Consider the following 17,525-nt stretch of genomic DNA (forward strand, 5'->3'; position numbering starts at 1 on the left):
ATGTAGATTCAACTGAGGTAGTGCTACAAAATTCGGAAGGATTGTAAAAATAAGCTGAAGTTTTATAAATCACTTCAACATCTACAATTGTCTTAATTGGTTAAGCCTCTCCCTAGTACAGGAGAGCCTGATTTACAACATGGAGCAACTGTTCAAAGTTTGGCACCAGCATACTCATATTCACTTTTTCCAGATATCTTCTTTGTGAAACCAATTTAAAATACCTAGAGTGAAAACTGTCTTAACTGAGGAAGTCTGCCTAAAAACTCTTCCTTTCCAAAATCCACCACAATTGATAGGCTTTCTTTTGTTTTATCTTCAAATATGAAGACACTGATAACAACATGTCTTACATTTAAATGCTGCATCTAGAGTTACACTGCCAAACACAACCAAGATGTCAGTGAGACATGCATGCTCCTGACAATCAGGGGAAGGATGATGGGTGAGAAGCTCTCCAGTTCAGTGAATATTAACCAGCACTCATTTCACCTTCAACTCTTCGCCTCAGTTTTAAAATCATCTTTTTGATACTATGATTTTAAGTGAGCCCTGAAGACATACAACGGCTCACTGAAGAGGAGGAACAAAGAATGTCACAGTTGTATAGGCTGGGGCGAGCTGGAAGGAGGAAATCAAAACCACAGCACATCCAAAAATTAAAAACTTGAGGACTGATCTGGACTGTTAAGGAAAAGAGTTTCTCACAGATTTGTTATTAGGGAACTCATAAAGGAAAAAGCAAGCAATCTAAACTTACAATGTATTTTTTATGCAATGAATTAGTATTTTATCAAATCCAAATTACCTAAAGATATATTAAAATGAAATTATTTTAAAAACGCATATAAATATAGCCCAAAGGGAAAGGAAAGAGCTAGGCATAAGATACAAGCACTTCTATGAGGTGGCCTATGCGTATTAACTAACTGTATTCCTCACAGGAACTCTAATGAGCTAATCACGATTACTGAAATTCTCTTGTAAAAGCTGTTTACTATGGCTTTGACTTCAGAATGTGACTCCAAAGCCTAGGCACTTAGGCAACTTACTGCCACTTATGAGTGAAATGTAAATTATTTCTGAATCAATAAAGTTCAGCACACAGTTACCACATAAATTCCCAACAAATTTCTAGCTCTTCAGAAACCATAGCTTGTGAATATCTGGTCACTAAACCAAGCAATAATTTAGCACTACCAGTAAAGATTGTAGTGAAAAAACAATCAAAGATTTTCAAATGCCAAAGTTGACATTTATCACAAATATGTAATCTAACTCATAAAATGCTGCATTTTATCTATGTTACTATTTGAAACTTGTGCCAAGACTACTTTGTAAATAAACATTGGTTCAGATCTAAGATGACCTGCACAAGCACATCAAGTAAAAGAACAGAGACCAGACCTAGTACATGTTTTGCAGCAAGAAATAAAGCTCATTCAGGAGGTGGAAATGGCTTTTAAGAAGCAAGCAAGCCAACAGAACGCATCAAGTCTCTGAAACAAATTAACTATTCTGACAAATATAACAGGGACGTGGAATGCACAAAAATCTCCCCTCTATTCTGGCACGAGAGCTAACTCAAGCAGGGCTTTGAAGAAAATAATCACAAAGATCTTTCCCAGCAGCACCATGGGACACCAGTGAGCACTCAGGGACTGTGACTGTGAAGGCTCTGCGACATCACTTAACAACACAAACTTTATTCTGTGTTTTATTCTTCATTATCAGACTTTGTGCCAAGTCGCACATACGTTTCAGGCAACGTACAAGCTAGTAGCAGATGCAGATCTAAGCAAACAGAATGTGCATTTGAAAAAAGAATTAAATGGGAGTCTTTGGGTGGAGAGAATTTTGGAGTACACAGATTTCTTAAAACTTCCACATTCTTTTTTCACCCAGTCTATATCACACATTCTTCCTTCTCTCAATTAATACATGTTATTAATGTCACCCCTGTTACTGCTTAAGAATTTTAGTAACAGTTCAATGTAAATTCTGCTTAACCTGGAAACCTATTTAAAAAATAAATAACCAACATGCTTGCTAAAATAATCTTAAAGAAATATTTTTTAAACAGTTCACTTGTTCCGGATGGTTTAATTTATTCCCTTAAAATGTTCATGAATTCCAATAAAATAATTTGACTAGCAAGCTGGGGACAAAGGAATGGGATTTGGGAGAGAGGGGGTCATTGCATTTTATCTTTAATTTTAATTCTGTATGTTGTCTTTTAAAACTAATAAAGGGGGTAGACATTAGTAAAATTACTAGTTAGGAAACCTGAGTGTCACACTGTAGCACCAGGGTTCAATATTCAGCTCCATCTCCTGACTCCTGCTTCCTACTGGTATAGACCTTGGGACCCAGTGGTGATAGCTCAAGTAACTAACTGGGTCCTGTCATCCACATGAGAGACCTGGATTGAGTTCCCAACTCCTAGCTTCAGCCCGGCCCTGAACTGGAAATTATAAACACTGGGGAGTAAACCAGCAGATAGGTGCAGAGTCTCTCTTTCTCCCTTCCCCCCTCCTCCACACGACTTCCTTCTCAAATAAGTTTAAAAATACAGAAAACAAAAATACAGAGCCTTACAGATTACTACAAATTGCCCCCCCTTTGGGAGGTTTTAATGTGCTTCCAGAAGTCTCCTACAAAATAAAGGGGATTTATAAAATAACACATACATCCCAGAAACACGTTTATATTATCTTCTTAATCAAATGATGAAACACAGCCAAGAGATTTTACTTCTTTGAGGTTATGAGACTCTAAAATGCATACACATTTATGCCTTTGGTTATGAAAACACCTGCAGGTAGCGGATGGCAGACAGCCATTCATAAGGTAACTGTGTGTCACTGGAGATCTGTTGATACCAAGTGAATTCACCTGATGGTTCAGGGACCTAGACCTCTTCATTCCTCACCATGAAGAACTGTTAGTTACATCAAGAATAACTTACTGATCACTGATGCTGTGGCTCGTTACAATTAAGTATGTTAGAAGATCAAATGAGAATCTCTTCGACTATGCAACAGGCTCTTTCAAGGGGACAAGTAAAACTTGTCATATGTAAAGGTATAAATAAAGCTCTAGTTTAAAGCTCTAGCACAAAGTCAAGCACTAAAAAGTAACTCCAAAAGAGGGGAATATTTCAAAAACACGATGGTCAACATTCTAGAAAATGTCATAATTATTATAAAATCTGCTCCAATCAAAGGACTTGAGGCAGCTTGCATTAAACAAAATAATCAGTAATATCAGCAGTAGAGAAAGTCTAAATTAGAATATAGAAAGTAGATGGGTGTCAGTTTGTATCCTAGCTGCTCCTCTTCCAACCCAGCTCCCTGCTAATGGTATGAGAAAAGAGCAGAAGATGGCCCAAGTATTTGGGGCCCCTGCCTCCAACATGGGAGACCAGGAAAAACCTCCTGGCTCCTGACTCCTGGCTTCAGCCTGGCCCCAGCCCAGACATTGTGGCCATCTGGGGAGTGAACCAGCAAATAGAAGATAGACCGATCGATCGATCGATCGATCAACCTCTCTCTCTCTCTCTTGCTCTTCCTGAAACTCTTTCATATAAATAAATCTTATATATATATATATGTATATATATACATATAAAATAGAAACTGAAGGTGAGGCAGAGATCTGCACAAACTGAATCAGGACATAGGTATTTTCATTAGAATTTACTGGGTCAGTATTCTAGCAATCAAATCAAAAAGGGAAACACAGGCAATTAAGTTATCCAAGGGGAGAAAAACATGTTCTCAAAGTAGATAAACCCTTCCCTCGTATTAACCCTAACATATTTCACTGAAGCTCCATGTAAAAACTTTTTTTTTTTTTTGAAAAGCAAAAGATAGTTCTCAGTTTGCCTTTCCTACAAATCTGAATATTTAAATGTAAAGCAAAGAGAGAATGGCCTCATGAGTACTTTTCAAAACATGGTAAACAGCTTGTACAAGTTAACAAAAAAATAAGAAAGAACTACCAAAATGAAACTAATAGTATCATTCTAGGGGGTTGGCACTGTGGTGCAGTAGGTTAAACTACTACTTGCAAAGCCAGCAAAACGGAATGCCCATTCTGTGCCCTGGCTGATTTGCTTCTGCTGCAGCTTTCTGCTAATGCACCTGGGAAGGCAGCAGACAATGGGTTAATGCCACCCATATGGAATTCCTGGCTCCTGGCTGCAGAATGGCCCAGACCTGGCTATCCCAGCCATTTGGAGAGTGAACTAACAGATGTGCTATCTCTCTGTGTGTGTCTCTCCCTCTCTATCATTCTTTCAAATAAACAATTTAAAAAAAAAAAATGGTTTCATTCTGTAAAAAATTACCAATTTCACACTACAGATGTAGAAAAATCTGAATGGGATGCATCAATACTGAGCACTAAATATTCAAGAGAACAATTAATCACTTTTTAGAGGTAATGTTTGCAGTATATACACACAAGGCAAGGTGAAAATATTCTACTGAATCACTTCATTTTATTCATTCTAAAATCATTTACTGAGTAGCACATGCACCAAGAGCCTGATAAAGCTACAGAGGCATCATTGTCTAAAATTTACCCTCTTCAATATGGCCAACCTGCGAATGGAGCACATTTGTTTCTGAGGGCCTAACCTCCTCTCCTAAGGAACACATTTGGCACAGAGGTTAAGACACAGCTCGGGACACCTGCATCCCTTATTGGATTGCCTGAGTTCACATCCCAGCTCCACTACAGCTTCCTGCTAATGCACATCCTGGGAGACAGCAGATGATGGCTCAAGCACTTGGTCCCTTGCCATGCAGTTGGGAGCCCTGAATTGAGATTCAGGCTTCTGGCTTCAGCCTGGTCCAGCTCTGGCTATTGTAGGCATCTGGATAGTGAATCAGTAAATGGAATATCTTCTCTTTGTCTTTCAAATAAAAAATGAAAACAACCAATAAAATAAATACTTTAAAAAAAAAAAAAAGAATGGTTTCAACTTCCAATCATAGATGATAGCAATTCAAAAACCTTACCTCTAGCCCACCTGGTTCTTTGCTTAATGAGCATTTTTAAGAGGAAATCCCCCAGGAGTACTCACTATAAACATATTCTGTCAATCCCACCCTCCAAGTATATTACTTCTGCATTTTCTCCTCATTGAGCACACACTCTGAGATATCAGTCTTACTTGTGCTCATTCAGTTCATATGGTTACCACCTTGTGGGTACAATTTGTTTTCTCTAAAACAACAATCATTTACAATGTTTCTAAAAAATTAAAATGACATGGGAAAATTACAACATGCTAAGAGGAGGAAAATGCAGAATATAAAACAGTAACTTTATAAATGACCACATAAACAACTTGGATTGCTGCTACCTTTCAAAGTGAAAGACTGGGGAGAAATAACCTACTGCTTTCTTACTTTTTCATACTATTATTTTTCTAAGACTTTTGGTAAAAGAATTGTCCAGTACACACAATGTCAAAGAAGTCATACATACAAACATACTGAACAGAATTTTCTTACTGCTGGGCTTTCTTGCCTGCAATTCCCAGGGCCACTTAATAACCAAGGTACTAGTGGTCCTGAAGTGTGGAAGCGGGGCATAGGCTTGGGTACTGGACTATTCAGATATGGAGCAGCCAACCTAATGTCAATCTGCATATTTCACATATATTAGTTGTGTAAAGTCTGACAAATGATCTCAGTCTAGGTCTCCTCCACCAAGGGGGGGGGGGGTGAGATGACAAGAATGGGAGAAACAGTATCCATTTTATAAAGTAGTCAAAATGAAATTATTTCCAACATCAGCTGAGTAACGAAATAACCTTAGGAAGAAGTCAACTGGTTATCACCATCACCTTCTTCAAAATGTTATTTAATGATATTTAAAAACCAAAGAATAAGGCACATATCTGGGTCAAAGGAACTATTTTTGGAGAACTGGATTTAACTTGGTAACCCAGTAATATCTTTCAGATTTATATATATGACTACAAAAAAAGTCTATGAATCTGTAACATTCATTTCATGAAACAGAATTCACATGTATAAATATGAATATGATCAAAAACAATCTACCATGAGAAAGGATTACAAAAGGAAAAATGTTCCTTAGCTAAAACTATAAGCTAATTATGTTCAGTACAATAAAGAACAGACTGAATATAAAAAGAGACAAGCTACAGAAATTAGATTTCAAGAAGAGTTAATCTTGAGTGTTCTATTATTACTGTGTATATAACAATATAATTGCATTGTACTATATAAGCTTCTATCTCCTCCTCCCATTTATTACTCTTCCAAAGAAAGGAAATAAGCTTTCAGTCCTCTCTCCAACAGGTGACTTTTAAAAAAGGGAATGGGAGTAGGAAAGGGAAGGAGAAATGATAGCAGTGCCAGCTCACTCAGGAGACTGAGTGAAAGCTATATGGAAACATCACTCACCCAAGTAAGTAGCTAAACTCAGTAAAATATACCTAGCAGCTTAGTGGAATGATCCATTCCAGCAATCTCAATTATCAAAAATGAACTTCCTTTCAAACATCAGGACAATTTGGCAAAAAAAAAAAAAAAACTATTAAAATGCTATATGTGACGCAAGTATGAGAGACACAATTTTTGAAGAATGCAATTTAAAAAGGGAAAAGTGACAAGAGGTATAGATAAGGTTAGAGAGGGCAAATAATTTCCTACATCAGAAGAACATAAGTATTTATAACCACATAGGCCATCCACCCTTTCTTCTCTCCTCCTCTTTCCTTACATGCTCTGTTTCTTACAAACATATTTTTAGAAGGAATACAGAACTCCATGCTGAGAAAAATGATCAAGTAGAAATCTTGATGGTAGATCAGGACAAACTGGAGGTTACAAACCTATGGCTTATTTTTAATGAGGCCACATTTCCTGTTGAGCTCTCCTTTTAGGAAACAGTATTTAAATCAGGAGTCTTACCCTGGGACTGCAAATATATAAATCTTCCCAAACCATACACATTTGCATTTTTGTGCTACAAAGAGAAAATCTCTCATTAAATTCTCAAAAGTGGTCAAGATTGAAACCAGGGTTGGAAGCTCTGAGATGCAGAGGAGAGCAATGTAACATGGCACTGGCTCTAATGGCATTGCATGCCTCCTAGATCTGTAGATGGGGAAAAGTCAGGAGAGAAGCCAGGAATGAGGCAGTAATCGACTCATTTTAGGGGTAACCACAAAATAGAACAGATCAACCCTGAAACTGCCAAAGATACACCTTCAGGAAGAGTACAACTGATAGACCAGGAGTTCAGAGAAAACCCCAACTTTCAGCAGGAGACCCAAGACAATATCTCTCTTGTTCTACCAGCAACAAGAAGTCTAGTCTGGGGAAAGCTGGATGGAGGCTCTACCTAACTACTCTATAATCTAAGGAATACTTCCCAAGGTAGACAAGAGAAAAACAAACACATTAACCCACCAAGTGAAATAACTAGTGCTAGTACACTGGGACAGGAAGAAGTGATCCTAACAGAGATAATCCTTCCATATTTGAGATAACATTTGTAATTTGGGGGGGAGGGAGTTAGTTCCTAGCAAACATATCACCTTATTAAAATAGCCTTAGGACAAATCTTATTCTGCTTTAAGTATACCTTAATGGCCCTACAGTCACACACTGAAGATTCTCAAGCAACTCAAAAATCCTGTTGAGTTTTGGAGATTTTACAGAGACCTCTAAAAGCCACTACTGATATTTGTCTAATCAGCTATCATCATGTAATTTGAAGCTTATGAAGACATTTTTCTATGGAGGGATGCTTGGATGAAATGAAGTCTATTGAAGTGTGGGGGAGAGAATAAAAATTACTGCAAGGCCAAGAAAATCACTACAGAAAGACATTGCAAGGCTACAAACAGACCAAATACTTCTCATCTTCAATTCGCAGGCAGCCTCCTGCCAGATGTTGGAGATAGAATTAACTTCCATGTGCTACACTGATAGAAATAAACTGCACAACTATAAATAAATAAACATCTAGGGAAAGGGTTTCTTGTTTTACTTCCCATAAATTTGTTTCAGATTGTTTGTTCCCACCCGCACCCCCCAAATAATAGATCCTTTTCTGTAGTATCCATGAATACTGAGTATGCAGTATATCCTAAGGTTCCTGAAAAATATACCAAAGGTAGATCAAAACAATACCTGTATAAGGAGCTAAGTTAAATTAGATTATTTCCTTGCAGGAAAATTATGACACTCAGATAAAAGCATTATATGGCTTACACGCTTCTTCCTTATACGTTAGGGGAGAAAAATCTGACAGTAAATATACACATTCATTCCTTCATAGTTTCATTAGACAATTATTTATTCTGAGCTTCAAGATGTAGGCCAGCATAGCATAGTGAAGACAGAGTAAGTTCCTGTGGCTGATGGTTTAGGAAACAGGAGCAGATAGGACACACAAAATGACTGCCAGCATTCTTGAGTCCACTTAATGCTTAATGTTCCCTAAAGAAAATATCTGGGTAAGCCCACCGAGTGCTCTAGGCCTTTAAATCCAACGAACTCTTTCTGTCAAGAATAACCAGAAAATCAAGCTTAGGAGTCAAAGGCTGGCTCCATACCTTGAAAACTAATACACTGTAGAATGATTACAGGCTATGGAAAGAGGAGACCTGGGTTGCAATTTTTGGCTCTGCCATCAAACACAATAAAACAATATGTGGAGAGCAGGGCCTGTCTCCCACAACATGGCGAAATAAATACTGAGACTACCGAGACTAGACTAGACCACTGAGACTATTAAGACTAACTCTATGCATCTGATCTCCCATCATATGGCGCTGAGAGAGGGTAAACAAATCTTACACAGCTGCTTCGTTAATTAGCTGATTCCTGACCCAACCCCTTAAAAGGGGGAAAGAGACAACATGCACAGCCGCGCCCCCCTGAGAGAGTCCTTCAGATAGCTCGCCTGTGCCGCTCCTCCGCAGAGGCGGGGGAGCAGCAGCAAATCCAGGAAGGACCGTGGAAAGAGAACAGCGTCCGGTCCGGTGTCGTTCCTCCGCGAGCCTGAGGGGGAGCAATACAATAAAACAAATTCTCCTTAAAAATATAATTTGTAGGGCCACCGCCGTGGTTCACTTGGCTAATCCTCCACATGCGGCGCCGGCACCCCGGGTTCTAGTCCCGGTTGCTCATCTTCCAGTCCAGCTCTCTGCTATGGCCCAGGAAGGCAGTGGAGGATAGCCCAAGCGCTTGAGTCCCTGCACCCGCATGGGTGACTGGGAGGAAGTACCCAGCTCCTGGCTTCGGATGGGTGCAGCGCTGGCCATAGCAGCCATTAGGGGAGTGAACAAACAGAAGGAAAACCTTTCTCTCTTTCTCTCACTGTCTATAACTCTACCTATCAAATGACCCAAAAAAAAAAAAAAAAAAATCAGGAGCAGAATATATGAACAAAATGAAAATGTAAAAAAAAAAACATTATTAGAAATGTAATTTGTAAACCACCTAATTTTTAATTTATATCAAATGAAAAATGGTTTGTTTCAATGTTTATTACATGGAACTAGTAATAGTAAAATAGCAATAATTATCTTTGTTAGGTAAAGAATGCTAACAGTTTAAAAGAGGTCAGTCCATTACCAGAAAAAAACCTGCTATGAATGAAATTCCAAGTGTTTCTTTGCTAAGTTCTGAAATTAAAATCAAATATTCATAGTATGTCTTCAGGCACTAATCTTCCACAGAGATAGCAGTATCAATCACAGTTTAAAAAGTGAGTTCACAAAATGAGACCAAAGGGCGATATATGGGTTCTTTACATAGAAAACAGGCACTAGGCTAACCTGAAGAAAACATGGTGACTTTAAAGGTATTATGAGATTTTTCTTCCCATCAATTTTATTTCAGACAGTAACAGTCTCTCTGAAATGTTTCTAATTTGCAGAACTTTAAATGGACACATGGCATTCATGAAAACCACCAACTTGAAGTTTTAAAGAAGTTATTGGGTTCAAATCCCAGCTCCAGCTCCTGCTAATGTGTACCCTGGGAGGCAGTGGTGGTGGCTTAAGGAATTGGTTTTTTGCCACTCATGTGGTGGGAGACCTGGATTGAGTTCCTGCCCGCTGGCTTCAGTCTCTAACCCACTGCAGTCATTGGGGAGTGAATCTATGGACAGGCGTTCTCTGTCTCTCAAATCAATAAATATTTTTAAAAGTTAAATTATACCAATTCTAATTGGATAGCTGAAAGTTTTAATCAAACTACGGGGGTGGGGGGGGAACCCTACCCCCCCCAAAAAAAAAAAAAGCTGTCAGTGACAGACATGATCTGTATGAATCCCAAGTATTTTAATATGCAGCCAAGAGGCAGATGGCTTGAATTACAGGTTCCATAAGAGGGAGGTTTGTTTTCTTATTCTATTTCTCCTGTATCAGAAGCTTTTTACTCAGACTTACAGGTCATTAGTAAAAGCAGCAAGCATTAGATCACTGTCAGATGACCCTAAATATATGAATGCAAAATTAATGCAAAAAAACATGACTCCAAAATTATGAAGATGTCACACTAAATGTCTATCTTAAGGAATATACTACATATAAAAATACTTCAATTAAGGACATTATGGGGATAAGATTCTGATCCTTGATTTAATTCAGTAAGGGGCAGCACTCAGATCCTACCATAGTATTTGGATTTTTTTTTTTAATTTGACAGGTAGTGTGGGGAGCAACCAAGACTAGACTAAATTACTGGAACTGCTAGGACTAATTCTGTGCATCTGATCTCCCATCATATGGCACTGAGAGTAAACAACTTCCACACAGCTGCCTCACCAATTCGACTAACAAGCTGCAGGAGCTGATCCTGCCCCTGATTGGAGGAGAGCAGCGTGCTTGGCGTGTGGGCAGCAGAGCATGGATTGGTGGAAGAGGACTATAAAGGAGGAGACAACATGCACCAGGAACATCTGAGCAACCCCTGAGAGAGCCAGCCGGCGGTGTGCCGCTCCTCCGCAGAAGCGGGGGGGGGGGGGGGGGGGTGGTTCTGACAGCAAACCTGGGAAGGGCCAGGCAAAGAACAGCGCAGGGTCCGGTGTCGTTCCTCTGCGAGTGGGGGAGCGACAGGTAGAGTTATAGACAGTGAGAGAGAGAGACAGAGAGAAAGGTCTTCCTTCCATTGATTCATTCCCCAAAGGGCCGCCACAGCCGGCGCTGTGCTGATCGGAAGCCAGGAGCCTGGTGCTTCTTCCTGGTCTCCCATGCAGGTGCAGGGACCCAAACACTTGGGCCATCCTCCACTGCCCTCCCAGGCCACAGCAGAGAGCTGGACTGGAAGAGAAGCAACTGGGACTAGAACCTGGCACCCATATGGGATGCCGGTGCCGCAGGTAGAGGATTAACCAAGTGAGCTACGGCGCAGGCCCCTGGATGTGGTTTTTAAAAATACGCCTAGTAATCAAATCAACTTCTTTCTCTAATTATCAAAGCTTAGTAAAATGGGAACACTGTATTAATCTCAGGGTCATAATCTAAGTACTAAAAATTGTGACACTTTCACTCAGTAGTAATACTGTTGTTAGTTAAGCCATGCTATTTGAGTACATTATTTGAAGGAATGCAAATAGTTTTATTTGGCCTTAACTGTGTCATAAAGAAAGGGGTAAAAATGTTATCTCATGTCAGATTCACATGAAAATCAAGAGTGAGGAGAAAGGGGTGGGGTGTGGGTGGGTGGGAAGTATCACCGTTGTACAACTTGAAAATTTTTTAAAAATTCGTATGTCCATCATTCTCTTAACAGACACTTTGGAAAAGCAGGACCAGACTTGATCTCCTGCCACACATTTCTCATTCATACATTGTAAAGATGAATACTCAAAGAAATTGAAATCTTACTATTTTCACTACTTCCTTTCACATTGAATTAAGATTCAAAAACATAATACAGTATGTCATTAGGTCTAAAACTATACTGAGTATAATTAGGAAAGAGGACTGGCAATTTTAAGACACCATAGATTAAAAGATGCATCCCAGTTTCACAGGTGTTCAAGTACCAAGGGAGATGAGGGAGCTTCAAAAACAAGTGAAACAAAAGTAGCAGTGAGTGGGTGGGCACTGTGTTCACAATTCCGTTGTTTTTTTTTTTTTTTTCAATTAAGATTTATTTTATTTATTTGAAAGGCAGAATTACATAAAGAGGGAGAGACAAAAAGAAAGAGATATTCCATCCATTGGTTGACTCACAAATGGCTGCATCAGCCAGGGCTGGGCAGGACCAAAGCCAGGGCCCAAGCCACAAACCAGGGGCTTCTTCTGGCCTCCCACATGGGTGCAGGGGCCCAAGTACTCAGGCTATCTTCTGCTGCTTCCCCAGGCACATTAGCAGGGAGCTGGATTGGAAGTGCAGCAGCTGGGACTCAAACAGGCACTTATATGGGATGCAGGCCACAACACTGGACCCAGCAATGCCCTTTTTTTCATTATTATTATTTTTTAAAGATTTATTTTATTTACTTGAAAGAGTTAGAGAGGTAGAGACAGAGAGAGGTCTTCCACCCGCTGGTTCACTCCCCAGATAGCTATAACCGCCGGAGCTGCGCCAATCCGAAAGCAGGAGCCAGGAGTTTCCTCCCGGACTCCCAGGTGGGGTGCTGGGGCCCAAGGACTTGGGCCATCCTCCACTGCTCTCCCAGGCCCTAGCAGAGAGCTGGATCAGAAGAGGAGCAGCAGGGACTAGAACCGGCACCTATATGGGATGCTGGCACTTCAGGCCAGGGCTTTAACCTGCTGCGCCACAGCGCCGGCCCCAGGCAATGCCCTTTCCTAAAATCACAGCCATCTCTACCAGTACTGACTCCAATTAACTTTGTAGCTTCCCAAGGTTCCCTGCCACAGCGTGAACTGTGCTTGCTTGTGCTTTAAAAAAAAAGGGGCGGGGGGCTATTTTGAGTGACACACTGGTAATTGACTCTTGTCCGTATTTAGAGACAAAATTCATTATTTTTGGAAAGAAACCCAAAATGTCAAAAAGAACATTTTACATTTGTCCTAGAAAGACTACTGATTTATGGAAAAGATGCTGTAGCTTATTTTGTAAATTACATAATAAACATTTTGAGGGCATTATGCTACCGTTCGACAATGTTTCATAAGCAGCCAGAAATTTTGGAAGCTAGCGGCAAGTGACTCAAGAAGCCAATAAAGCCTATTTTCAGACAAGCATCACTGTAATTCCTATTCCCTTTTTCAACTGCTTGTGTAAATTATAACAGCCCTAGATTCTCATTCCTGTATATTCAGATCCATATTCCATTTTGGGTCAGATAAGTCTTTGGGTGATGTCCTATGCATCGTACAATGTTTCACAGCACCCCTGGCTTCAATCCTCTAGATACCAGAACACACACACAACTCCAAATTGTGACACTGTCTCTAGACCCCATTCAATGTCCCTTGGTGAGCTAAATCCAACTCCCTGACAACACCAATTTGGTACTGGAGTTTTGTTCAACTGCCACATTCTTATTACTCTGATACAACAGTGTTTATATTACAGTTTTTATGACTAATATTACTACATTTGATCCATCTTTTGATTTGGGACTTGAACACAAAAAGAAGAATGAAAACTTCAAATGTGAACTAGTACATAACTGATGTGAAAGTCAACCAACCCACCCTCTGAACTGAATACTACCAGACACACATGGACCAATTGACTATGCTTTATAGCATACATACAGCCTTTAAGAACCTAACGATTGGGGCCAGAGCCATGGCACAGTAGGTTAATCCTCTGCCTGTGGCGCCGGCTTCCCATATGGGCACTGGTTCTAGTCCCGGCTGCTCCTCTTCCAATTCAGCTCTCTGCTGTGGCCTGGGAAAGCAGTAGAAGATGGCCCAAGTCCTTGGGCCCCTGCACCCACATGGAAGACAGGGAAGAAGCACCTGACTCCCGGCTTCGGATCAGCACAGCTCTGGCCGTTGCGGGCATCTAGGGAGTGAACCAACAGAAGGAAGACCTTTCTCTCTCTCCCCCTCTCACTGTCTGTAACTCTACCTCTCAAATAAATAAATAAAATCTTTGAAAAAAATTAAAAAATAAAGAACCTAACGATTTACTGCTTTATTTTTTTAAAAGATTTATTTTACTTATTTGAAAGATGGAGTTAGAGAAAAGCAGAGCCAGAAAGACAGAGACAGAGACAGACCGAGACGGGGCAGGGGGGACAGAGGGAGGGAGAGAAAGGGAGGGAGGTCTTCCATCCGCTGGTTCACTCCCCAAATGACTGCAATGGCCAGAGCTGAGCTGATCCTAAGTCAGGAGGCTTCTTCCAGGTCTCCCATGTGGGTGCAGGGACCCAAGGACTTGAGTCATTTTCTAGGGCTTTCCCAAGCCATAGTAGAGAGCTGGACAGGAAGTGGAGCAGCCAGGACTCAAACCAACGCACATATGGGATACCGATGCAGAAGGCTGCGTCTTTAACACGCTACAACACAGCACTGTCCCCTAACAATTATTAAGAATGTAAAAATTGTCATAATCTTATACTTCAATATGTAAACTATAATGCCTAGTTCTCTGAAAATATCGAATTTTAATAATTTAAGGACACTAAATTTTAAGAACCAAACAGCAAGTAACTAACTGAATTTACTGCTATCAAACTGTGACAGAGACCAGAAACATTCAAGACTTTTAAAAGGTTAAACTAACAATTGATACAGATGCAGATCTTGCAGTGGGTTGCCAACTACAGCAAACATGCTCTCTCATACCTTGTCTCTTAGTTAAATCCATTAACCAACACTAATCAGAAAACGCACAGGAGAATAGGCCACAAACCTAAACTAACAGGACAGTACTAACACAGGGCAGGCAAAAGAAAAGCTAGACAAGCATTGCTCATCTTTCAAGTCTTGCTTTGAAGTTTCCTCTTTCTGGAAACCTTCCCAGTTCCCCAAGTACAGGTTAAGCACCTCTACTTTGTGTACCACATGTTTGCTTTCATAAGGTTATCCCAGTTTTGTCTGCATTTTCCCAAATTAGCCACTATGCCCCTAGCACCACAGAGATGACTGCCTGGCACCAGTTGGCACTTCAGTAGATCCTTGCTAAAAAAGGCTCATAGAAATTCTATGATAGCTGCCTTATAATATAAAAAAGCAATAATAGACACATACACAAATATATCCCACATGATTAGGAATATCAAGGAAAGGGGGAAAATAATCCCTGAAAGCAATCTAAAATGCTGCAAAAACACAAAGGTTTTAGAAGCCTCAAAGTGCACTATAAATAAATATTGCTATATTTAGAATGTTTAAATTGAATTGACATTATATTATACAGCTAACTTGACATATGCCTTTTCTCAGGAAAACACAGTAGGAAATAATATAATACTTTATATTATATTTTAATCCAAAATTGTAGTCCATTTTTCAAACAAGCAGCTCATGGCTTAATATTATTTTCAATCAAAACAAAAAATGTACATCTTTTCTAAAAAGCCCAATTACAGTTAAGATGTGGTATGACTGTAAAGTGACATATGTTCTACCGTGGCTGGGTCTGTTTTTACTTGTCCTGATGTCCATGGTTTAGCATCTGCCTAGGATTAAAGTATTCCAGTTTGTACAGTAAATTACATGGTCACAGTAAAATGGCATTCTCAAATACTGAGAAAAACAACACCTAAGGAAAAACACAGGCACTAATACTATCATCTATTTACTGTACACATTTTATACACACACACACACACACACACAAAGATTTATTTATTTATTTGAAAGGCAGAGTTACAGAGAAGCAGAGGCAGAGAGAGACAAGAGAGGTCTTCTATCTCTGGTTCACTTCCCAAGTGGCTACAATGGCCAAACCTGAGCTGATCCAAAGCCAGGAGCCAGGAGCTTCCTCCAGGTCTCCCACGTGGAGCCCAAGCACTTGGGCTATCTTCTACTGCTTTCCCAGGCCATAGCAGAGAGCTGGATTGGAAGTAAAGTAGCCAGTACTCCAACTGGCGCCCATATGGGATGCAGGCGCTGTAGGTGTGGGCTTTAAATCACTATGCCACAACACCAGCCCCCTATATTATATTTTGATCAAATCAGATACTTCCTGAATTTCAGATGTAATGTAGGTGGTTTTACCAACTGTCTCATGAGTAACTTGCCATATAATAATAGATAAGTGATAACCATGTTTCAAGAGGTTTGTAGCTATCAAGTCTATGTTTTTTAATATATTATAAAAATATTTGTGTGATGACTCTGATTCCTTTGATGATTATGATCTAGAATAAGATGATTAAAAATTATAATAGAAAAAATACAAATTTATGTCTAATGAAAGGAAGATGTTAAGTAAACTGACACATTCATACTTTCAGAAGTTTACAGTATAGTTTTAATTATGGTGACATAATTTAATGTGAAACAAACACAAAAGGGAAAAACACTAAAAATTTAAGTATATTTTAAGTTTAGGAGGAAATATCAAACTAATAGCTATCAAATTAATGATTACATAAGGTAATTTTTCTTCTCTTTTAATTTGTCTGAAATACTGTCCTAATAATTTTATCATTCAAAAACAAATTTTTAAAAACCAAGGATAGGCCAGAAGTTCAAATAAAGTACATTCTGTTCCTGAATTCATAACAAAATCCACATACTCACAAAAGTGATACTTAAGTTTAAAGACAGGTAAGAGAGGAAAAGAGAGATACAAGAATTTGAGTTTAGTAACAGATGCATTTCAAGAAGTAAACCAGATATAACTGTAGCAGAAGGTCTGAGAGAGAAATTCATAATGTCAAAAGGTCTCTCAGGTCAAAGAGCATAAAAGCAGGAACAGTATACTACACAATTGTCCATTACATTGAATGAATCAAACCACACTGTACTTTTCAGCAAAATTCCCAATTAAAATCAGTTGAAGCCTGTAAATGAGACTATTAAGCACTTTACTGGGAAAAGGAAGCCAGCAATCAGGTCTAAACATAGAGGTCAAAGTGTAATTTAAAGCAACAGTTTCTCCTGTTAGTTTGTAAATTAAGTTACCAACAGTAATTAGTATACATTCATTTTATTTGCTTTGGATGCCACCATCATGCCTTTCTCTCCAAGCACCTCACTCCTGCTTTACCTTTATAAGGATTAGACAATGTTACAGCCATTCCTTCCAAGGACTTCTCAAAAGCAGATAAAAAAACTCTTTCGTATATTCCTATCTCCAGAGGAAGCACAGCTCAACCACCCTCACAAAACACTTTCCATGTGCATGATCACATTTCAAGAGAGCATATATGCATATGCTAGTTAAACACTGAAAAATGATTCCAAGTATTTGGTGTATAACCAATAAATTTAAAAAGTAAAATGAGATTTTATTAGTATACACAGGGTAGTATGAAGCCACTTGAGCAGCAAACATTTGGGGCTGCGAGGTTAAAAGTCTTACCTTCTAATTGCCTGTTTTGCTATTCAACAACCTAACCAAAAAATCATATATTACGGAATG

At 39.3% G+C, this 17,525-nt stretch overlaps 1 protein-coding gene across 1 annotated transcript in view; it reads right to left on the reverse strand.

Moving 5' to 3' along the window:
• The window catches only part of EIF3H (eukaryotic translation initiation factor 3 subunit H), a 116,777-nt gene that overhangs the window by 27,652 nt on the left and 71,600 nt on the right, over nt 1-17,525 (reverse strand). The window lies entirely within an intron of this gene.

Source organism: Oryctolagus cuniculus, chromosome 6, assembly GCF_051225735.1.
Source record: "Oryctolagus cuniculus isolate XC-2025 breed Fujian yellow rabbit chromosome 6, ASM5122573v1, whole genome shotgun sequence".
Taxonomy (NCBI): Eukaryota; Metazoa; Chordata; class Mammalia; order Lagomorpha; family Leporidae; genus Oryctolagus; species Oryctolagus cuniculus.